The 24,604-nt window shown below is 44.6% G+C and overlaps 1 protein-coding gene across 2 annotated transcripts in view; it reads left to right on the top strand.

Moving 5' to 3' along the window:
• Positions 1-24,604, top strand: part of Kcnk2 (potassium two pore domain channel subfamily K member 2) — a 186,363-nt gene that overhangs the window by 33,277 nt on the left and 128,482 nt on the right. The window lies entirely within an intron of this gene.

The following is a 24,604-nucleotide window of genomic DNA, read 5'->3' as shown; positions in this document are numbered from 1 at the left end:
TTAAAACTGTCTTTACTTTTCCTTTAGCTCTATGTTACTTTTGTTTGAATTATACCTGGAGGCTGAGTTGAGGAGAAGCAGGAAGATCTTTGTAAGTGCACAGACCCCTTGTTGGGCTGATGGCAAAGGCTCCAAGTACTGAGGATCTTGTGGAGGTCAGAGTAGACCTCCACCATCTTGGCTGTGTGGGACCCACGGGATGCTAATGAGAAACAAACTTCTTTCCTTCCACAGTCTTTTGTTGTATGCTAAGAGTTGTGACATTTGCACACTGGTTACATCATTGGATTACCAGGTGGACCTGGTTTTCAGCCACTGAACACCTCTTCACCCCCCCCCCCCCCCATAATAGTCCATGCAGTTGACTTCCTATTCGCAGTAACACAACATTTCAAATTCATCAAGGCAAAGTGGGACAGAAAGACCAGGAAGGAGCAGTCTGCACAAAGTAGTAGAAGGAAGAGCTAGAACAGAGAAGAGGGTGGAAGGCTGGAGAAGGGAAACCTAAGGAAGGCAAGGAGCGAAAGGAGGTGAGCTAAGGCCTGGCGGGGGAGGGTGATGGCGTGATGAACACAGGAGCTCCGGAAGCAGACTAGCTCATTCTCACGCCTTGGCTCTGATCCTCCCAGCCCTGGCCTGGGCAAGCTGCTTCATCTCCCCAAGTCCACAGTTCCCTACCGAGAGACTTAATCATAGCTTTTGCCCCAGAAAGCTGTAAGACATTATTCAGACTGTAAACACCAGGTTAGCGCTCGATAAACGGCTAATGCAATCAGAGCGTTCGAGCAAAGCACCTGCGCTGCGAGAGGGTTTGGGCTTAGACGGTCTCCTTGTACACCAGGGAAGGAGACTCGTTATGCTGAAAAGCAGAGGGGATTTAATAGATACATTGGAAAGGGGGGACTCATAAAGGGTCCGCGGACCACTGATACAAATCTCGATAGAAAGTGAAAGAACTGGGGTGTGTGACAAGAGCTTGGCGTCATCACTCAGTTCCTGTCAACACGTGCCCGCACCCTGTCAACACGTGCCCGCACCCCGTCTCACCCACTGTTGTCTTCAAGGTGGTGCAATAAGCCATTGACCCTTATAAACTCCAAGGGGACCATTCTCGCTCCTGTAATGTGAACTGCTCCAGCGTGCTGCCTCTCCATCACGGATAACTGCTTTTATCTTGGGGAAGTCCACCTTGGTTGCCAGGCCCCCAAGGTTACTGCATGTTTATGATGGCTATAAGGGGGATCAGAGAGGTTACGGGTCACTGTGTTCTTAGGCAGACACACCTCATTGACCAACACGCTTATGTGCAGAGTGTAAGCAGGAATTTGACCCTCAGACATCAGTGTGGGCAGAAGTGCCCGGCATTTGTTCTGCTTTTTGCTTTCTTGTTGACCAAATGAGGAGCCAGTGCCTTCAACACAATCAGCTTTGAAGGATCTGTGCCATTAGCAAAGAAGGCAATGAAGAAGGAGAAGATGATGATGATATTGATAAGGGTAAAGATATAAAGATAACTGTCATAGTTTTTAGCTCGACACAAACCTAGACACACCTTGGAAGACACAGCCTCCATCATATTGACTGGTAGCCATGTTTATGGGCATTTTATTAATTGCTAATTGATATAGAAGGGCCTAGATCACAGTACTATCCCTAGGCAGGTAGGACTGGACTATATAAGAAAGCCGGCTGAGTAAATCCAGGGAGACCTGTGAGCAGCCTTCCCCCATGATTTCTGCTTCAGTTCCTGCCTGCAGCTTCCTGCTTGAGTTCCTGCCTCGGCTTTCCTCAGTGATTCACTCTAACTTCTAAGCCAGATAAGACTTTTCCTCCCTGGGTTGGTTTTGGTTGGTTTTGGTTGGTTTTGATCACAGATCCCAAACTAGGATAATATTGTGAAAGTCGAATTAAAATGGTTAAAGAAATAATACAAGGAGATCAAGAAGAAACTTGGGACTAGGGGGTAGAACAGGAGAGTGTGGAGATCAAGGAAGGAAAGGAAGGGCTGGAGAGATGGCTCAGTGGTTGTTCTCACAGAGGACTTGGGTTCAGTTCCCAGCACCCAGGTGGCAGTTCATAACCATCTGTAACACACCAGTTCCAGGGCATCCAGTGCCTCCATTAGGTACCAGGTTGTCTGTCTGTCTGTCTGTCTATCTATCTATCTGCAAAATAAATACTCATGCACATAAAACAAAAATTACAAAAAAACCATAATTTGTTTTTAAAGGCCGGACAGGATTACCTAGAAACATTTGCTTTTGAACACCAAAGTCCCTTGACCGTGACATTGCCCTCTGCCCTCTTCCACAAGCCATCCCTATCTCTTACCTGTGGCCATACCCTTCCACCAGATAAATATTTGCCATTTTACCCACCTACTGTTCTGTCTGGGAACTTTGTGACATTTTCCCGATTCCTTCTCCCTCGTAGGAGGGGCAGCTGCACCCCACACTTGGGTCTCTGCTGGTGGGAACTGAAAGTCCATTGAAGACAGAGCAGACCCGGCAGCTCTGAGAACGGAAAGGCATCTAAGTCAACCCCGCTCAAGTGCAGCGTTCCTGATTCTCCTTTTACCCGTCAACATGTTCTGTTCACTTTCCCTCCGAAATACACATCAATCCCACCTGTCACGAGCCTTTTCACTACCGTCTAAGCTTTACCTAGATTTCTACTTTTTGCTTCCATTTCAGTCCCTTACATTCTTTCTCCAAAGACAAAGTCTTCATCCTCCTGCCCCCAACCCATGAACCTCTCCAACATCCTCCCCATTGTGCAGTGGATAAAAGCCAGGCTTTTTTTCTTGCTCATGAAGCCCATATACCCCTCCCCACAGCCTAGTCTTTCCCTCTTCCTTCTGCTTTTCTCCTGCAATCTGCCCTCCAGTGACACTGAAGACATTTGCTTTTCTCCACGTTCCTTGCCTATCCAAGCTTTGTTCCTTTCCCCTTTAGGGCCGTTTCTTCCTTTGTCTGTCTGGTGATTTCAGTCTCTCTTGTCTCTTTGTCTTGAGTGGTTTTAGTGAAAAACTATGCTCTGGGGGCTTCAAATCACTGCTCCATGTAAAAAGTCACCCAGCATCTTGGATCACACAGCATGCTCTTGCTTCTTTGCACAGGCATTTGTCCCCTGTGTGTGTGTCGGGGGGATGGGTAACTGTGCATGTTTCTCTGTACCTAGACTGTAGTCTCCAGGGGGAGCAGAGATAACTCATACTGTTAACATCTTTCCTCATTGGTCAGAAATATGTCAAGCACATAATATGAACTCAGCAATTATTCCAGTGAACACTGCTAAATGGGTGATTCAACCTTTGAATACAGAATCTTCATCAGCATTATGTGAGAATATATATACACACATATATACATATATTACATTATATTATGCATATAAATATCATATATACATATAATATACATTATATGTTACACTATGTCTATTCATACATAATAAATATAAATAAATAAAAACTTTAAAAAAGATTGTTATATAAATATAAAGTATCACTTTTATTATGGCTGCAAAAGAAGGTCATAAAACAAATTAGTGGCTCTAAGAGGCAGAAAGACTCGAGAGAGAAAGGACTTTCAGGATATTTTAGCTTTCACTGAAGAGTTGGAAATGTCAGGTCTGGCCAAACCTCATCATGGAATGTGACTAACAGATAATTGGTTACAGAATAGAAAAGATAAGAGACAAGTTCACAGTTTTCAACTTGAGACAGAGGGAAAAAAGAGTGAAGGGAGAGGGCAGAGAGTCGGTGCAGTGTTCTCTCTGGTCTGAATCCCAACGGGAGATGTGTTTTACCCAAGGCGTAAGGCCTTCCTTCCCTACAGCAAGTCACCTCATACAGAGAGGGACAAGGCAGCATGACAAGGCTTGAGGGCTCCATCAAGGGGGACATGGATGTCAGCGTGGCCAAACATTTGGTGTCTATATTATCCCTAGAACCTCACCTCAGCTTCCTGCAGCACAGGCTCTTAGAAAGAGCAAGCAGGCCTGCCCACGGGGCAGAGATGCTGGGAATCTGCAGGAACAGCCAATAGAAGCCTTCAGGCGGGGCCTGCACTTAGCTCATCACAGAGAAGGGCGCAGGTGAAGTGACCCGAGAAGCCAAGAAATGTCCAGCAGAGTGGTCCAGGATGCTCACTCTGAGTGTCGCCGTTAATAACCAACAAAGAAAGAACCTGACCCCAGCAGGCGCTGTCTTCTGCCAGTGCCAAGAGATACTGCGAATGTCTCCTCCCTGCTTGGTCATATTTGAAGGGGTCCAGGAAAGAGAAGAATGAGAAACAAAGCATAAATGTTTCCAGAGTTCAGTTAGCACCAAGGTGTGTGGTACGAGTTGGCAGCTTAGACGGACTTTTAAATTCATCTGACCCTAAAAAATGCTCTATGACGTTCTATACCATGTAACAGGAGAGCCATGAGGAAGTCCAGAGTAGTTTAACCTAAATCATGAGTCTGTATTTATCTACACATCTGTGGTTTGTTGTATGACCTATTCTATGGTGTTAAGCTAAAATACAATCTTTCCAACGCCTTGTGTATTCAGTGAATCATAATTGCTGTCTCTCTAGAGAATATGAAATTAATTATGCTAGCACTTGGGGCTGGGAAGATTGCTCAGTGGTTAGAGTGCTGGTTGCACAAATGTAAATGCTGGATGCAGAGCGTGGATGCACAGCACAGCAAAGCGTGGATGCACAGCACAGCAAGGCCTTGACCTGAGCTCTCTACGGATTAAGGGAGATGGGGAAGGACCATCCCTGCAGCCTACTTCAGATGAGGCATGACTCAAGATGTTCTCCAACCTCTGCCCTTGTGCCATGGCAAAAACATGCCCACACCCATACACACGAATGCTCACACACTACACACACATACTAACTTCAAATTCTTGAATAGGTTGTCTAGTTACAGAAGACATGACTGTTAGAAAAATTTGAGTCCATCACTGTGCGTTGATAGAAATCTATAGATACTTTGAGAAACAGTAATAATGTTTATATAATACACACATGGACCACATGACTTTGACCATGACTCTAATAATAGATGTAAACTTAGTACTTTTTCTGTGGAAATACTTCTGTTTATACATAAAACTTTGCATGTTATCCAACCAGTCAAAAAAAGGTAATATGTTGTCTAGCTTACAAGATACTGGAATTTTACTATGGCTAGGTTTGTCATAATGACTAATTAAAATATCTCTATTACATTTATTTGTTGAGTGGGACAAGCACATGCCACAAAAGTAAATGTCACAGGGTGGCTTGGAGTTGCTATCCCCATCACTATGTGGGTCCCAGGGATTGAACTCAGGTCCTCAGACTTGGCTGTAAGACACCTTTGCTGAGACATCTCATTGAGTCCCTGTCACCCTGAGCAATCTTAGATAGTATGTCTTCTGCTTCCCCTCACATATTCGGAAGCACCGGCTTTCAGCTCCCATATAAAAGGACTAAACTGTAGCTCCCTTTAAAATGTGAAATTCATTTTGCATTTTACAGATTTTATGAAATTCAACATGAGGTAGTCTCAAATGTGCATAGCTCCTTTCTCCAGATTGAGCTTATGCCTACCTGTGAAAAGGCTTCGGCTGTTTTGCCTTGGTTTTTGTCCAGAAATAAAGCCCAGTGAGTGTTCCTATATTTAAAAGTTAAATTTTTTAAACCTCCAGACAAAGAATAGTACTAATTGCTTTATTGGCATGAGGAGCTTGTGGTTCAAAAGTATTTCGTGCAGGTTTGAGAAAGAAAGAAAGAAAGAAAGAAAGAAAGAAAGAAAGAAAGAAAGAGAGAAAGAAAGACAGACCTCCAAAGCTATAGTCTTAACCAACGCATGAGTAAGTCCTCGGGATTAAAGCACTAGCACTGACACTTGGAGCCTTCCTATAAAAATATTTTAAAAGTTCCTGTGGCTAATAGAGTGGATTTGAAAAGGAAGTGAGTCCCTTCAAAAATATTCCAGAGGTATGATTTTTCGCTAATAAAAATAGTTGTCCTTGGAATGAGTTTTAATGACTGAAAATCAGCTGGAATTACTGGGGCACAGGCTCTGGAGATGATGGTTTAAAATTGCCTGAAATTACTGGGGCGCAGGCTCTGGGGATGGAGATTTGGGAGCTGGTGAAGGGGGATAAAGACTCCTTAGAGGGTGGAGGCGTGGCTTGGTTGGTAAAATACTTGCACAAAGACCTGAATTTTGTCCCCAGTATCCCCATCAAAAGCTGGTCATAGTGTCACCTCAGCACTGAGGGATCCCTGGAGCTTGTGGGCCAGTGCGACTGTATCAGAGTGTTGCGGGTTTTCTGAAAGATTCTGTCTCGGTAAGATAAAGAATGGCTAAGGGACACCTGGCTTTTTTACTCCTGGTCTGTGAATACATGCACTATCACTTGTACACCCCCACATCCACATGCAAACACACATACACACACACACACACACACACACACACACACACACACACACACACACCAGTAAGAAATAGAAGAATTATCGGTGAATTTAATTTATTTACTTTAAAACGGAACACATCTTGGTGTTGTAGACATTTTAATTAAACACTGATTTTATATAGATTATTAATGAATTAGAACACAGCTTTTGAAAAGTTGTGAGCCTAATAGTCCATGCCCACTGTCTTCTACACCGCACAATGATGATAGTACTGTGTTCCCTTCATGAGCTGGCCAGTGCATGGCTTTCATTAAATCCTGTACAGGTCTCTGACAGAGTTAATTGCCTAAGTCTGTTCAAAAGGCCAAATTACTCTTAGGGAATAAAAACATTATGTTGGAGACCAGAGATGCAGATAAGCATCCGGGCTTTAATTTAAAGAGAAGAGATGAGTTCTGTGCAGGAAACAAAGACAGTCGGTCTGAGTCTGAAAGCCTACAACTAGTTTTTTTTTTTTAAAGTGTACAATGCTGGATGAATATAAACCCCTTAAGATATGAATAAGACATTGTGAGCTCAGAAGACAAGCCTGGTGACATGCAAGTCCCTGAAGCATTGCACAAGGCTGGATGTTGACATGTAGCTGAGACATACTGGAGACACAGGGTCACTCTCTGAGCTGGTAAAGCTGTCAGCTTGGCACACATGGTAAATACACACCATCCTGATACACATTCATGGTAGGGGTGGACTAAAGTTTATCACACGTCAAGGAGGTTGCTTAGACCATTGTGCTAATAGTATCAAAGGCAAAAGCTGACCCCCCAAAATATTTTCATGTTCTTTTAAACAATTTTTTATCTCCAGTTCATATTCACCTTTTATATAATCATCACAATACTCATTTCTAAGTTTATCTTAGATTTTTTTTTTTTTTTAGTTTTTCGAGACAGGGTTTCTCTGTAGCTTTGGTGCCTATCCTGGAACTAGCTCTTGTAGACCAGGCTGGCCTCAAACTCCCAGAGATCCACCTGCCTCTGCCTCCCAAATGCTGGGATTAAAGGTGTGCGCCACCACCACCGGGCTAGATTATTTTTTATAGTTGTGTATGTGTGTGTGTGTGTGAGAGAGAGAGAGAGTGCATGCACACACACCCACACCAGTGTCAGCACTGGACCTTCAAATGCACACACGTGTGAGTCATCTCCATCTTCCACATGTGAACCTACCCACCTTCAAACATGCATGCGTGCATGTCCACATGCCCCGTGTACATGTGCATGCAATAAAGAGGAAAGAAGACCAATGCCATCTTGGTAAAGTAAGAAAGAGAGGATGAAGTCGATGGTAGATGGGGTCCAGCAAATTCCTGACCTAAGAAGAGAGATGCGCTACTGCAGGCAGAGCAGGAGGGAGCTTTGAAGGTGGTGAAATGTACTCAGCCAGATAGATGTGGGTCAGGAAGTAGCAGAGCTTAGGGGAGGGGCCTGGAGCACCCACAAGCTACTGCCTGGGGAACAGTAAGTCATTTAGTATGAGGCTGGAAACAGTGGTCACGTGATAGTGAGGCAGACTGTGATGCTCAGGGAACCTGCAAGTCAAGGTTTTACTTGCTGGTACCTTCAATTTTCTCCAAAGCTGTGCAAAGTCACCGAGACACGGTGGTGATATTCATAGTCTCACAGCAGCAAGGAGAAAGGTTTAGAGACAGATGTGGTAGAGACTCCTGCAGGCATCTGGGTGAAACATGATAAGGTCCCTTGCCTCCTCAGCCCACCTGCATCTCCATGGCTGCCTGTTCAGATAGTCCTTCCACATTCTCTGCAGAAGGCCTCCTTCAGATGCACCTGCGCTGTGGAACAGAAGCAGCCACCACTGAAGGCGAAGGTGTAAGTCACAACAATCCCACACCAGTTTGGAATTATGATTAATAGAATGGTTATTTATTTAAAGGGGAAAAAACTTACAGATCACCGTCCCAGACAACAGCCCTCTGCGCTGGAAGCGGAGCAGGAAGTAAGAGAGAGAGGATAGGGAAGTGGCCGCTTTTTTAAAGGGAGAGAGACCACGCCCCAATGGGCTGGTATCTCAGCGGCTATTGGCTGAAGGAACAGGAGGAGCTCCCGAAACACCTCCCCTTTTGTTTAAGTAAGAGAGTTCTAAACCTACTAGGAATTATATACAATAAGTACAAATATCCTATTCTAACTAGCTTAGGTCCTGTATAATAAATAACTTGGCCAAGTCATGAGAGAAAAGTAACTACATTTATATAGTCTTCAACCCCATCGAAGATCTGAGAAGGGAAATAATGTTACCTGGATAATTAGGATGTTCAGTAAAACAACTTCCAAAACATGCAACAAATCACAGAGACAACTGGCTACCCGGGCAATGACCCAAAGTCACGTTTGCAGAGTTGAAGCAACCAACTTTGACTAAGGCCTAACATAACTTACATACCACTTTCAAAGGCTAGCAACTTTTCAAAGGCAAGCAACTTTTCAAAACTATCTTACCCTGTCTTGGCAGGATATGACAGTCCTGTTTTATCCATTGATGCACGCTCTGTATCTCTGTCAGTGGTTGAGGTATGGGCATTTCTTTGCCCAAAGGCCAGTTCTGCCAAAAAAGAAAGGCTCCAGGTGGAGTGTCTTAATGATGGAGGTGGGTCTTTCATTGGTTAACTAATAAAGAAAACTGCTTGGCCTGATAGGACAAAAAATTAGGTAGACAGAGTAACAGAACAGAATGCTGGGAGAAAGAAGCAGATTCAGTGAGTTGCCATGATTCTCCCACTCTAGGCAGACACAGGTTAAGATCTTCCCTGGTAAACCACCTCGTGGGCTACACAGATTATTAGAAATGGGTTAGATCAACATGTAAGAGCTAGCCAATAAGAGGCTGGAACTAATGGGCCAAGCAGTGTTTAAAAGAATACAGTTTCCGTGTAATTATTTCGGATAAAGCTAGCCGTGCGGGAGCCAGGCGGGATGAAAAGCAGGCCCGCAGCTCCTACAACACACCACCAGGAGACCTTGCATGTTAGCTATCTCCTCCTCTGGAAGGGCGATGCATGGACCTGGGCACGTCTGAATGGATGGAGAATCAGTCAGAAGAGCCACGTGTGATTTTTCTAGGCGGCTCCTCGCAGAGGAAGGAGCACAGCTGTGGTAATTGTTAGAACCCCAGAGACAGGAACCCAAGCAGCAATGAAGAAGGAGAGAGCCCAGGTACAGATGCCTCCCTTCACACTATCTTCAGAGGAGACTGTGGTGTTCACAGATGCTCAGTTGTATAAATGTCAGAGTGGAAAGTCTAGGGGCAGCAGGTGCTAGGGTGTCTGCCAAGGTTTGACGGATGGATTTGCTTGAGCAGAGGTTTAAAGTCTGAGAAGCAATTTGATATGTGTATGCCATGGCTGGCGTGCATGACAAGACCGAGGACGTTATCAATGGTTGATGAAAAATTTTAGCATTTTTCATTCATCATCTACTTAAGCTATATAGATTAATTTGTGGTCATAGACTGAGAATTAGAGGAGTAAGATGAACCATTCAAACTGAAATATTTTTACTTGACTGAGATGCCACTGGGTCTAGTTTAGTAAAGGCGTATGTGCTGTGAATAGGTGCTCCAATAAACAAATGAGCATGTGTACACATGTAGTGTACATGTATATGTGTGCAAGTGTGCGTATGTGTGCATGTGTGAATAGGAGCATGTGTTTGTCAGGGTGCATGTGGCATATTGTGTCTCTGTGTGTGTATGTGAATGGGCATATATGTGTATACTCAATTTGGACCCTAACAATGGCAATAGGTGACCGGCTCTCACATGATTCAGGAACGTGAAACTGTTGAAGAGAATATGAACTCAGCATCACTTTGGAGCTGAGGCTGTTTGCCTCCTTGGCTGATTGCAGCAGGCTTGGACTTGCTCACAATCCCTGGAGGAGTCAGCTCTCAAGCACGGACCTGCTGTAGAGCAGGAGGCAGAAAACTCAGTAGTCCTTGCCTGCTCTGGCACAGCTGGAACCTGGAGGGGAAGAAGAAGTCGGTACTACTCAAAAGGCCAGACTCCGTGGGCTTGAGACAGAGCCGCTCTGCTTCACCCTCCAGGCCAAGTCCTGGGACCTCATCCTGTGTAACGCTATCATTTGTATTGAAACTCCTCTGTACCTTCAGGTGTATAGCATTTCCTCTTCCCGCCAATAACCCTGAAGCACCCCCTTTTTTTTCTGGTTTCTGTGAGATGTGACGTTTCAAACAACATGATGGCTAGTTTTGATTGATAACTTGATTGGATTAGGAAACATTCTGGAGATTGATGATACCCACCCCTGCATGTGTCTGAAGGGGTTTCTAGGGTCCTTCGATAGAAGAGCTCTGACCTAGTCAGAAGATCAACCCCTTCATGGAATCATTTTATTAGCTTTATTGGGAGGTGGGGAAAGGGAGAGATTGGCCTATTAGCGTAAAGTACGTACTGGGGACATCTTGCCCTGGCTTATACCTGTCTCCCCCATTCTCAATATTTCCTGTCCCATGAGAGATAAAGAAACTCTTTGTGGCTCCCTCCACCAACCATGGTATTCTGCCTCTCATGGACTGAGAAACATGAAGCCAAGTAGGCACAGACAGAACCCTTGGAAACTATAGCCCAAAAGCCGAGCCTTTCTTCTCAAGTTGTTCAAATTATTCATTCACAGAGATAACAAAAAGTAACTTTTCAGGACAGACAAGGTCATTGTTTAGTCTGAGGAGTCATCGGAAAGCAAAAATGATAAAGATGTAAAATGTTTCGGTATTCCAGCATGCTAATTATTTAAAGTAGATTTAAATTGGGTAATCAAGAGTTACATAATTGGGCTTTGTTTTCTTGCCCCCACCCCACTTTACTATTTCCAGCAATTATTTCCTTTTATTTATCTGTAAAGAGAACTTTCAAAACATGTAATGGGTTTTTATGAGCAATTCTAATCAGTGAAAGCTCTGAGATAAATTCCCTTATTCCTTTATTCCTTTAATGGTTTCCATTTCTCTCTCTCTCTCTCTCTCTCTCTCTCTCTCTCTCTCTCTCTCTCTCTCTCTCTGTCTGGATTCTGTTACATGGGAATCTTCAAGTCTACACACTTGTAACCCAGAGGTGCAGAAAATTAGTTCTTTCATTATTTTTTTAAAGAACCTTTGATTTATCTTTAGCATTAGTCACATTTTCAGTAAGAAAAAATCAATAAAGAGACATATATAAACTAAGCAATATAAAATATAACCATTGAATTATCCAAGTTACTTAGTAGGGTAAATTATGACTAGGTGTCCTGGTTAGGTTTTTGTTTATTTGTTTGTTTATTTTGTCAACTTGACACAAGCTGTAGCCATCTGGACAGAGGAACCTCAATTGAGAAAACCTTTGATCAGAGTCCCTGTAGATAAGTCTGTAGCTTACTTCTTGACTAATGATTGATACGAAAGGGCTTGGCCCTCTCTGGGCAGTTCCTCCACTGGGCAGGTGACCCTAAGTTGTAGAAGAACGCAGGCACAGCCTGCTATGTGGAGCAAGTCAGTACACGGCCTTTGTGCCAATTCTTACCTCAAGGCTCCTGCCCTGCTTGAGTTCCCACCTCATCCCTCAGTGATGGATGTGTGACCTGAGAGCTTGGAGCTGAAGTAAACCCTTTCCTCCCAAGTTGCTTTTGGTCCTGCTGTTTCATCAGAGCCATAGAACCCCCAACTAAGACATTTGGTAATGTTTTAATTTCACATTAAACATGTATTAGTCACCTAGGAGCCAAATAGAAAAGGGAAATTTGTCTAGACAAGTGATTTTTGGAAATTGCTAATAAAAGGAACTATCAAGCTTTGCTTTGCAAGTCACGATCCTGCCCTTATGTTGGTGAAATAATGTTTTGATCAGTCTGCTGTGAACAATGTTGACACTTTTGCAAGGAAAGTTGGAAGGAAAAGGAGAGAGAACATCTCCTTGAAATTCTGAAGAGGATCCATGCCACCTCTTCCTGCCAGTGCGCAGAGCAATTGTGGCTCCTATTGACTCAGGGCTCCTTTAGATGGGATCCCATGAACCAGTGTGGACAGTTCAAACCTTTCCCTCAACCCCAGCCCTAAACCCAGGCTTCCAGCTTCTACAGAGAACGTAGTCTAGAGAGCTCACCAATAGGACCTGATGGCTTGAAGAGGCGTGCAGAGACCTTTGTTCCTCTCTTTGCCTCGTGTTCCCACAGATAAGCTTCATTTTCCTAACTTTAGGGCAAGTTATAGTGTGGGGTTTGAGTATAAAATGTCCCCCATAGGCTCACAGTTTGGATACTTTGTTCCCAGCTGGTGGCACTGTTTTGGGGGGATATGGAAGGAAACATGTCACTTAAGGGATGAGGAAGACACTTGTTTTCTCTCCGCTTCCCAAGTACAGGTGCAATTTGGTGAGCTGTCTTCCTGCTCCTGTTGCCGTGTCTTCCCTGACTCCCTAGCATCTTTTTGGCCATGACGGACTCTATCCTTCTGGAACTTCAAACTTAAAGGAACCTGTTCTCCTAGTTGCTTGTCTGTCCGTATGCTTTATCACAGTAATATAAAAGAAATTAATATGAGCAGCTTATAGAAAATAACTTTGCTTCAGTTTTGAACAGGAAAACGTGTATTGTCTTAAGAAAGTTCCATATTCCACAACATGAATCTTGATGACATAAGTGTTTAATGTGAGAGCAAGTGGAAGAGAATTCTTATATTAGAATGCAGATTATAAAAATGTAAAGATAATTTATATTATTTTTGCATACACATATACACATCAGAAAAATCCATCTGGACTCACAGGAAGATGGAGGCCCCCTCCATGAGAGGGCTGAGAAAGAAGTGAGGAGCAGGTGAGCTGGGATGACCTGAGACTCTGGCTGTATTTTTTTCCTGCAAGTAAAAAAAAAACAAAAACAAAAGCAAAAGACAAACAACCAAACTAACAACAAAACAACAACATCAGAAACAAAGGAAATCTATCTGAGACAAATGTGGAAAATGTCCGCAACTTTCAAAATCGAAATTTATGGTCTTATTCCAGCTCCTTTCTACTTCTGAAATACGTAACAACTAACAACATGAAAAATGATCTGCTGTTTTCCAGCTTCAGCCACGCTGCCTCAAACAACGGAACATCATTACTTAATATTCCATTGTGTCTGGTGGCCACATTTCTTCACCCATTGATTGATACCCAAGTCTTTGGGACTCTTCAAATAGTTGAGTTCATTTCAACAAGAATTTACTGCGAATTTGTCACACGTTAGACACCGAGGATAAAACCTGGGGGAGTAAGGTCCCTACCCCAAGCAACTCACTCTCACGGAAGGTAGAGCGTGTTATCAGACCCTCAGTACATCATGGTAATGGCAGTCATGTTTTTTATGATAGTTTCTAAACAGAATAATTGAAGCCTTGGTGATGTTTTTCTAGAAGAATAAATGTAAGCCAGATTAATGGCTAACATATCATAGTTGTTGGTTTAAAAACATAATTTGTGGGTGCTGGCAAGATGTCTCTTATGTAAGGGTGCTTGCCACTAAGTTTTATGACCTGAGTTTGGGTCCCAGAACTCACATGTTAGGAGGAAAGAATAGGCTCCCACAGTTTTCCTCTGACCTCGGCATATGTAAACTCACCCATCCCCACACATTTTAAAATTGACTTTTATATTTAGTCTTTCAACTAACTGCAAAGAAAATAATTTTTAAAGACAGTCTTCCAAAATACAACTGGCTGATGCCCTGGGCAATTTATTTGAATAAAAAAAATGCACATTTTAGTTGGCATTTCTCTTATGGTCTCTTTCAAATCCATCTTTGGGTTTCATTATAGGTATTTCATGGAAACTCAGGGTGTTCAACGTTACCGTGGTGACTGTCTAACTTTATGAGTTTATCATCCAATGCCTGAAACATTTGCTATCATCTTATGTAAATGAAACAATGGTGTTATATTTTTATCTGATGCTTAAAATGTGCTATGGGATGTAGTCAAGGCCTTTTGTGGAGGTTTGAATAAGAATGGCCCCATAGGCTCATATATTTGAATGCTTAGTCATCAGGGAGTTGAACTCCTTGAGAAGGATTAGGAGGCGTGGTCTTATAGGAAGAAGAGTACCACTGTGGGGGGGCTTTGAGGTTTCAAAAGCCCAAACCGGGCCCAGTGACTTTCACCTTCTGCAGCCTGTGGATCCAGATGTGGAACTCTCAGCTGCTTCTCCAGCATCACATCGGCCTGCATGCTGCCATGCTCCCACCATGATGGTAATGGATCAGACTTTTGAAACTGTAAGCCAGCCAGCCCCAAGTAAATGCTGTCATTGTAATAGTTGGTGTGCTCGTGGTGCCTCTTCACAGCAACAGAGCACTGTCTCAGACAGCTTCTCAACTCCAGATGCAACATTCAGGTTCAAAGAGACCAGGAAAGATAGCTGCTGTTAAGACCAATGCTATCTGACATGCAATCAGTACATGATCAGAATATAATGGCTTATCCAAAAGTGACAACCGTGACTCCAGTCAAAAAAGATCAAAAACAAAAACAGGACAGTTCATTACCAAGAGTATTAGGAGTCAGTTTGGAATCTGAGCAATGCAGCTTTGGCACCGCTTCCTGAGAAAATATCAATGGAAAACGCCAAACAAATCTCTTTTTATTTCACCCAATTTTTATTCAAAGGAAAACCACCACGAAATTTAGCATTCCACTGCGGGGAGTAAATATACAAAAACAGGAAGAAAAAGGAAAAGATCACGAAACTGTATTCATAGCTACCCTTAGTGGCTAACAGATTTCTACCAATTGTTAAAAATAGTTTGGTAAATATTTGACAACTGTGTATTAATGAAGATGCGCCTGGTGTGGTTCTGTGGTGGTAGGGACAGGAGGGATTCCTTGTGAGCCTGTGCGGGGGGAACCAACACACTGCCTGAGTCACAGCCCCTGAGGTATGGTGCACCTGCTGGCCGGGAGCCCACACCCATTCCAGGGCCCTTATTGCATTCATATGCTTCCACATACATTGGTTCTCCTAGCAACCAGCGAACTATAGTTAGAAAATTTTTATTCTAATTAAAATCCCACTTGTGGAAAAGATTTTACCTGTGTCCAGAGGACAACTTTAATAGGAAGAAAACGAGACCATCTGTCCAAGTCAGGGGACGTCTAGTGACTGCAGTGGCTGGGGGGACTGAAGACAAGCTGAACACAGGGTAAGGGGCATCTCAGAGAGCTACAGCTCATTCCCTGGGTGACACAGCAAAGAGAAATTAGCCTAAGTGCATGGCAGATGGTGGGGTGGCCATTTCTAGGTCAGCGATGTCTGTGTCTGGGAGCCCCCTGCACCCACTCCCGCCCTTTCTGACAGTACTGGGTGCCACCCACTCAGCCCTTGGTTGTCTCCTGCTAAGGACTTTGTACCATGGAGTATCTGAAAACTTCCCTGACTGTAAGGGGCTGGTTAACAGTCCCGTGTCCTCTAGCACAGGGATGGGTTTTGACTTCCTCCTTTGGACTGGTTATGTTCCAGCTCAAAATATTCATTTGGTTCCTAAGGAAGCTGCCGAGTGTTTTCTGGAGACTTCTGGGACATGAGTGGCCTCTTCCTTTCTCTTTCCCCTTCCTATCTCAGAAGTCTACTTTCTCTCTTCGACCATGACTGCCAATGGCGACAACAGGAGTGGTTATTGTTTACCCAGCTTGCAGCCTTTCAGTCACTGTGGAAAACAGGTTTGCAAGTCCTTTCTCTCTGGGGTCACATTAACACAGTGGAGAAGATAGAACTTTCACCTCCCTTTCTCAGATGAGAACACTAAGCCACAGGTGACAATTGTTTGGGCTGGGACTGAAATCTAGACATTTCGCCATCTTCACCCAGTGGGCTGTGCTGGCTCTCTCTAATCTGTTATCACAAGCTTTTGTGAGAATGAAGAACACGGAAGATACACTAGATTACTCATGTCTCAAAAGAAACAAATTGAATGTTCGTTGATGATAAACATGGTCATGATGGAAGGCATCATTTGGACATTATAAGAACCGATTTCTGTGTGTGTTGGGGGTAGTGGTGGTGTTATCATTCCTTCCACAAGTGAAACACGGGGCTGGAGAGATGGCTTGTGGTTAAAAGCAGTGACTGCCTTTGTAGAAGTCCCAGCACCCACATAACAGTTCACTACCACCCATCATTCCAGTTTCAGGGGTATCTTTCTGGCCTCTGGATACCACATGCATGCGGTACACAGACATATCTGCAGGCAAAATGCCTATAAACAATAAAATAATAAAAACACCAAACATTCAAATATCTATTAGGTGTGCTTAGAACATGAACTCAGTTGAGGTACCAGCCCTTAGCTAGCCCATTAGCATTTATTTGAGCAGAGAAAGGCAGACACAAAGACGAGAGCACACAAGGTAGAATATTCCATAAGTGTGTATCAGCATGTAATCAATATAATCAAGTTCACCAGAGGTGAACTCATCGATAATTTCACAGAAAAGTTTCTTCAAAATCTGTGGTGAGTCGGATGTCTCAAGAAATCTAAACAATTATAATCTAACTTAAAGTTTTGAAATGGTTTTCCATCTCCTAATGTATGACGAAGTATATGCCACAGAAACTTGGGGGGGGGGGTCAAACTAAACCTTCCTCATCAGAGTTGGCTCTTACTTCCATCGTGCGTCTGGGATTTTGTAATACAGAAATTGCTGTGTTGGTCCAAGTAGTTTTTCAATGGGTGTTCTGACATTCCATAAGCAAATTTGTATAATTAGCTGTGTTAGTTTGAGTGTTGTGTTGACAGGGCTTATGATTCTCACTGGGACCGAGAGAAGCCGGTGCCTACCCAGAATCAACACTCTTGCCTGCTCATTACCAAATCATGCCCATTGTCCCACGGAGGCAAACTGTGTTTTGGACCAATGAGAAGCTTTACATTTTGAGTGGCTACTTAAGAAAGGTCAGAGTGCCCTCTGTATCAGGAAGCCTTTGTCACTTCAGATACCATTTCCCTCCAGACTGTAGAACCAACACAAGACCATTCCAGGGTAACCGCCGAATGGAGCTCCGGGAGCTGGAGCACAGCTACAGCACAAACATCAGGGCAGTGGACGTGCACAGAGATTAAACAAGAACTTGGAAGAAAAACTATAACAGAAGCAATTTCATCAGCCAAGCAGCGACAGCGTCTAGGGGGAATCTTGTCCTTGCCCAGCGGGGAGATGAGTGCGGGAATCTTCAGAATGAGTAAGTTTGTTCACGGCATTGGCCCCGACAGGAATGCTCAGGCACTTGGTTTCCGTGACTTGATGCTTCTGTTAATTCAGCTCAGTAGGTGGAGCTTCAAGAAGGGGAAACTGACAGGCTAGAAGAAGATGGGTCCCGTAGACAAGGACTACTAGTGTTTGGATCTGAAAGTTTAAAATTAGATAAATAGCTATTTATATCAGCCCCACCCCATCACGCTCATGGATGAAAGCCTGGCTCTCCCTGCTTGTTGGAGCTAGTAGAACCTTCATGGGAGGTCTCCTGTCCTTAGGGGACCATCTTTGCAGAAGTTGCAAAGGTCAAGCCTGGTTTTGTTCTCTGACTCCCGCTGTGAGGTCTGCACACGCTGATACTATAATGCACTCTCACTAACCCAAAGTGAAAGAGCCCCCTGGTCTGTAATAGATAGAAACCTCCTCATACTGTCATTAAACTGTATCTCTTTTCAAGGTGACTTATTGCGGCCTTTGTCACAATCAGAGAAGGCTCCTGACCTCATGACCTAACCAGGCAGGTAACAGTGGAGAAGGAGTCAGTCGGGACTAGAAGTGAGGTGACATCAGGGTGGCTGGCTGTAGAGTAAAGGGTCATATCCTATCTGTGTTTATTAGGAATTTTTGAACTTAATGTTGGTTTTTCCAAACACTGTGGTTAAGTATTACTTACTTTGAAGGTTTAGTGTTTTTCTTGACAATCCTTCAGTTTTATACCAGGGAAGGGAGAGCCTTCTTAGGACCAGGCTGTGTGAGAGACTCTTCAACACAGACTATAACTCAGTGGACAAATCACATTTTGTTGCAGCTGTCCCTCCCAGGGAATCTGCGGCTGTGCTGATACAGATGCCGTGGTCAGGTGGCTTCATGACCCTGCTTAACCTGCAGATAGGTTTTTGTTGTCAGCAATTTTTCATCTGATTGTATCCAATTTGAAAATTAGAAAAATGTCTTCTAAAATAATTTGAAAATCTGTCTTTAGACGCGGTGTCAGTTTCCCTTCTGGCAGGAAGCAATTGAAGCTGTCTGGAATATTTCCTTGATTTCTGATACACACGTTCCATGCAAACGCCACCTCGGATGCTGTAGGCTTTGAGATTGGGACCCCGAGTTGATGGCTGAGCTCTCAGTCACACCACTTCTGGGCTTTGAGCCGAGTCACAAAGTAGACATTGACTTTTTCATTGTTTTACTTACACATGTTAGCTATTGTGCAGAGGGACAAGATACTAAGGTCTCTTTGAATTTATCGGGGTTTTACAGGCACTGTTAGAGGCTGAACTGTATTTTCCCCACAATCATTTCTTTGGGAAAAATAAATCAAATCTTAATCCAGCACCTTGGAATGTGAGCTTACTGGGAAATAAGGTCTTCACAGAGTAATTAAGAGGAGATCCTGAGAGTGGCCTGGGCGATTCTCCTGGTCTCCTCTGGAAAGGAAAAGTGCGGTTATGGAAATTGATCTCTCAGAGGGCACACATGCTAGGAAGACAGACAAGGATACAGTGCCCAGGTCATGGGAGGGCTGTCACCAGGCCAAGAAACACGGTGGATTTCCAGCCAACAGAAGGAAATGGCATTCGACAGAACTGGCCCTGAGGAGTTGTGAGGGAGCATGGCCTTGGGACACCTTGATTTCTGACCTCTGGCCTGCAGAATGCAGACCACACATTTATATTGTTTTTAACCACCCACATTTTGCTCCATTAGGAACAAAAGATAGTCTGAATAAATATTTAAAGGCAGTGAAGCTGTAAGGATGGTTGGGCAGACTGTGTAAGAGCCTGTGCTGGGGGCAGTGGGCTGAACTTGCTTGGGGAGCAGTGGCCCTTTTTGAAGAGGGCTGTTTTAGCTGAGGTCTGGTGGGTGAACGTAAGTTCTGGTAAGAAAGGGAGCAGGCACAGTCCAGGCTGGAAGAACTGGCAGGCAGGAGGGCTCTAGGGGAGAAGCAGTAAGAAGCATTTGAACAGACCAGCTGGTGTCTGAACAACACAGAGAAACCGAAGCTCTTGGTGCAGGATCTCTGTAGGGCACAGTGCGCTCACTGACCCATGTTATCCAGGGGAAGTTAGATGACTTCTCTCAGGCTAAGAACCATGTTGTTTGTCTCAGATAGTCCTTACGAGGATCAGATTACAAATGAAGGGTCTCCAATACACCTGGCTCATGGTCAAACTTTGGTACAGGTTGTCTGCTAATCCTTCTCTCCATCTCCTCCCTCCTCTTCTCTTCCTCATCTCCACCCTCCCTGGCTCTGTTCCTTTCTTCTCCCTCCTCCCTCTTCCCCTTCCTCCTCCTCCTCTTCTTTCATTTTGTTAAAGCAAAGATATGGTTGGCCCTGGGCCACCTTTCACACTGTGGCCTGGATTATAAAGGCACCAGAAAAGAAAGGAGCGTGTGGGGTTTCAACACCACCACATTTTACGTTCAAAAGTTTTGAGTTGTTGTGAGGTGGAAAGGGGTTGATTCTTAGTGGCGAGGAAGCCATTGGTGAAAGGCCCTGGGGAGAAGTGACCAAGAGGACATAGTGATAGACCACACAGGGCGTCAAAGTACCTGGTTCATATTTCAGGAAATGTAGAAATTCCTTGAGCACCTTACGAAATCTTGAATCTAATAGAAAGTCAGTATTTTAGGATTATCTTCTGGAGGAAATGTGGCCTGGGGTAATCCATGGAGAGTTAACCTTCAGTCTTCCATAAATCTAGCTTATGGTCTTGGGCAGGTTTCATGGTGTGTTCATTCATTCGCAGACACTAGAAGATATAAGGGGAGGGAAGGCCATGCATGGAACATCAGAAGCTTTGCTTTCTGAACGCAGTAGAATGTGTCTTCAGGGAGTCACTCTTCATAACGTCTGTCTGCCTGTGGCAATCTCAGAGGAGATGCTGGGTTGATTTCTCCTTTGCAGAACCCTGGTCAAAACTCTCGGAAACGGTGGTACCCAGCGAAGGCAAACTGCTGCACAGGCAGAGGCCTGTGTCGAACAGCCGTCAAGTCATGACAGCCATCTGGGAGGAGACACAAACGGGTTCTGTTTTGAATGGGAGAAATCCCCCATAGGCTTGAGTATCTGAACACTTGGTTCCCTGTTGGTGGCATTGTTTGGAGAGGTTTAAGCATGGCTTTGCTGGAGGAAGTATGTCACTGGGGTGGGTTTGAGAGTTTAGACTCTGTGCTACCTTTAGTTCATTCTCTCTCTCCTTTCATCTTATGGTTGGGAATGTGACTTCTCAGCTTCCTGTTTCAGCTGCCATGCCTGCCACTTGCTACTATATTTCCCTGCCTCAATGGGCAATGGACTCTGACCCTCTGAACTTTAAACAACCCCTTCCTCCTATAAGTTGCAGTATCTAGCTTTGGTGTTTCTTTTTTTTAATATTTATTTATTTATTATGTATACAATATTCTGTCTGTGTGTATGTCTGCAGGCCAGAAGAGGGCACCAGACCTCATTACAGATGGTTGTGAGCCACCATGTGGTTGCTGGGAATTGAACTCAGGACCTTTGGAAGAGCAGGCAATGCTCTTAACCTCTGAGCCATCTCTCCAGCCCTAGCTTTGGTGTTTCATCACAGCAGCAGAGCAGAGACTGATACAGAACTGCTGTGTTGAAAAGGGAAAAGCGAAGACTTTTCAGGTCACTCTTTGGAACTGAGTTGTGATCTGGACACATGTGGGTGTTGACCCTCATCTCCCAACTATGACACACTGTTGTTGAGTTATATTTCTTAACACTGCTGAAAAGTGCCCCAATGCTTAGGTACTATCATGGCAGACTCAACCTGGATCTCATCTCTTGTCCAATGCTTCCCAAAGTGTAGTTCCTGGGAACCAGTAATGGGTGTCTCAACGAAGACAAAACTCTCAGAACTCTGGGAGTGGCAGAAGCCTGTGGGGTCTACCAGCCCCTTCGGGTGACTCTAATTCATGTTAGAGACTCCTCATCCTATATGTTGCTTGCATGGACATCTGGCCTTGAAGGGTTGCTTTCTTAAAGTCATAGCCTATGCAGGTCTATGACATTTGATGCATGCTTCTTGGAGGCCTCATCTATTCTCTCTTACCACACAACAAATCCCCCCACCTGCCACAGCTCTCGGAGCTCCCCAGGTTCTCCCAGCTGTCTCCCACCACAGGCCTTTGGCAAGCCCTTCTGTTGGGGAAGATCCTTCCTTGCATTTGCTACTTCCTCATACATAGGCTCACTCCCTCCAAGAGGCCTTCTCTGAGCTTTCAACCTAAAACACGGCCACAGTGCTCTTCAGCTTTCTCAGTGATGTGTCCTGAAACATTACAGGTGTGTTCACATAGACCTACCCTCTTTAGACCAAGCCATCCTGAAGACAGAGTGCTTGCTATGTCTACGGAACTGCTCAGGGTGTAGCAGGCACTCTGTGACTATTTGACCTGTATGCTTTATTCTTCCTCCTATCTTTAGAATGGTGTTTGCTAGAAGATTAAATAAATGACAAAATATATTATGGAGTTGGAATTTGTTGGTGATCTGGCTTCGTCAGTAACTCCCGTTTTCATGTGTTTAGTCTAATTGGTAAATTATCATATTAAACATGTAAATGATGCCAGTGTTTAGATCTAGAAGGTCTTCCTAAGGCTCCAGCGTGGAAGGCTAAGATCTCAGTGTGGCAGTATCTGGAAGTGCTGTGGACTTGCAGGTAGTGGGGCCTGAAGGAAAGTCTTTAGGTCATTGGAAGGTTGGCTCAAAAGGGGTTTGTGAGACTCCGGCTGCCCAGGCTTCTCCCTTTGGCTTCTTTATTTATGATTTAAGTCATGTGACTATGGCAGCTCCGTCTTCTTGATACACTGCCCAGGTTAGAGTCCCATAAAATGGGACCTTCAGAATTATAGGACAACATAAGCCTTTTCTCTTTCTAGGTTAGTCGCGTCAAGTATTCCGTTATAGGAAGGTGAAGGTGACACTGGGAATGGCATCTCACCTGGCTCTTCCACCCCTCTCTTGTGAGTGCAGTGAATGCTCCGTGTTTTGTAGACCGGGAAACTGACCATCAGAAAGATGTGCACAATTCGGAAGCTGTGGAGGTAGGATGCTCACAGATTCTTTCGATGTGCTCAAAATAATGAAAAACAGAAGCATGCTCATTTCTTATTTTTCCCCCACTAGGGCATCTCAAGTAGGCCAAGATCAAAAAGAGGAAAATTAACACGAGAATGAAGTTCTGAGTTCAGGCTGCAAGTGGAAATCACTGTATATATTCTGAAAGGGCCAGAAGGAGGCTCCGTGGGAGCCCCATCTTTCCACCACGTATTTGGGATTTTCTTGTGCATTTAGAATCCCTGCTACATGAGGCAAGCAATTCTGACCCTTCCATTACACTTCTGATGAGGTTGGTGTGCACAGAGTAAGGTGTGCACATTGTTAATAAAACAACCCAACCCATTTCCTTGTTTCTCTAGTTTCAGCGACACACAATCTGGTCTTCTTCCTCTTATTTCAAACACTCTTATGCATGTCTTTGTCATACAAAGGGGCAGGGGTGCTGCAGGAGGACTGAGGGGCTGCTGTGGGAAGGAGGCCAGAGTCAACCAGGGACTTGGGTGCTTTTGTGATCCCTTCTGATTATTTGTGGAGATTAGCTTTTAGCTTGTTGGATTAAATCTCACTGATATGGTTTAGAGTCTTCCCTTTCTGATTTTCATTTTTGTTTTCAGAGAGCATCATGAGTGTGAGTGTTTGCTTACATGTATTTATGTGCACCGGGTTTGCATAGTACCCCTGGAGGTCAGAAGAGGGCCTTGGGAGTCTTGGAACTGGAGTTACAGATGGTTGTGAGTCACCATGTAGGTGCTGGGATCTGAACTTGGGTCCTGTTCGAAAACAGCAAATGCTCTTAGCTGTTGAGCCAGCTCTCCCGCCCCCATCCCCCTATCCCCACCACACACATCAGCCAATGCACCCTGCACATAGAGGATGCCAATGAACTGGCAGGGAGAACGGAATCCATTGGGATTGGTGGTGCCCCTTAAAGCCTGCAAGTGGGGGAGAACAGAGCCCTGGAAGCATGCGCACAGGGGCGGCAATGCCGCAGTGTAGGCAGCATGCACTTATTTGACAGAGACCAGTCGAGGCAAGGCGTGGATAGACCCAGCGGGGGAAGAGGATGACCAGGGTTTGGAACAAATTAGGGAAGGTAAAGAATGGAAGGGAGGAGGGAGAAATGGAGTGAAAGAAAGGCTTGCCTGGGGCCATTTATTGCGGGCAGCAAAATGGCTGTGCACAGAAAAATTATTTCAAGTTGGAGAGTTTGCCCCATTCTTTGTATGAGTTGGGTATCCTTGCTCTGCATGCTTGAAGAAAGATCAGGAGAATGAAAATGTCTGTGTCAGCAGTCCTGAACTCAGCACCTGTCTCTCGCTAGTCCTGTGTGTTAGGGGACATGGTCAGCCCTCCCGGAGCACACAAGGTAGCGCTGAGACAAGGACGAAGCTGACCAGGACAAACAAAGGGCGAGCCACCAGACTAGGACTCTCTGGAAGCCTCATCCAGTGTGAAAGTTCTTACTGAACGCTAATCTGGAATCTAAGGGCCGCTGTGAAGTTTATCCGTGGAGTTAGCTCCAAATTACGCTAGACGTGTAGGTGGGTGTCACCCATGCAGGAACAGAAGAGACTTCCTGGAGTTGATGAAACTGTGGCTCAAGCTTCCGCTGTGCTGTAGCTGCTCTGGGATTCCAGAGGGATTTGCAAGATTCTGGAACTGTGTGAACCAAGCCCCTAAAATGACACACATCCCTGTTCGTGCAAGCACTTTTGCACACAGGTGTACAGAACTCTGCCTATGCACCCCCTCAGTCCTGTAAGGTGTGAGGAGGGAATGTGTTGGGAGAAACCTCAAGAGAGGGCCACGGGACCCAG

The sequence above is a fragment of the Microtus pennsylvanicus genome, chromosome 10, assembly GCF_037038515.1.
Source record: "Microtus pennsylvanicus isolate mMicPen1 chromosome 10, mMicPen1.hap1, whole genome shotgun sequence".
NCBI lineage: Eukaryota > Metazoa > Chordata > Mammalia > Rodentia > Cricetidae > Microtus > Microtus pennsylvanicus.
This window is presented reverse-complemented; position numbering and strand designations above follow the sequence as displayed.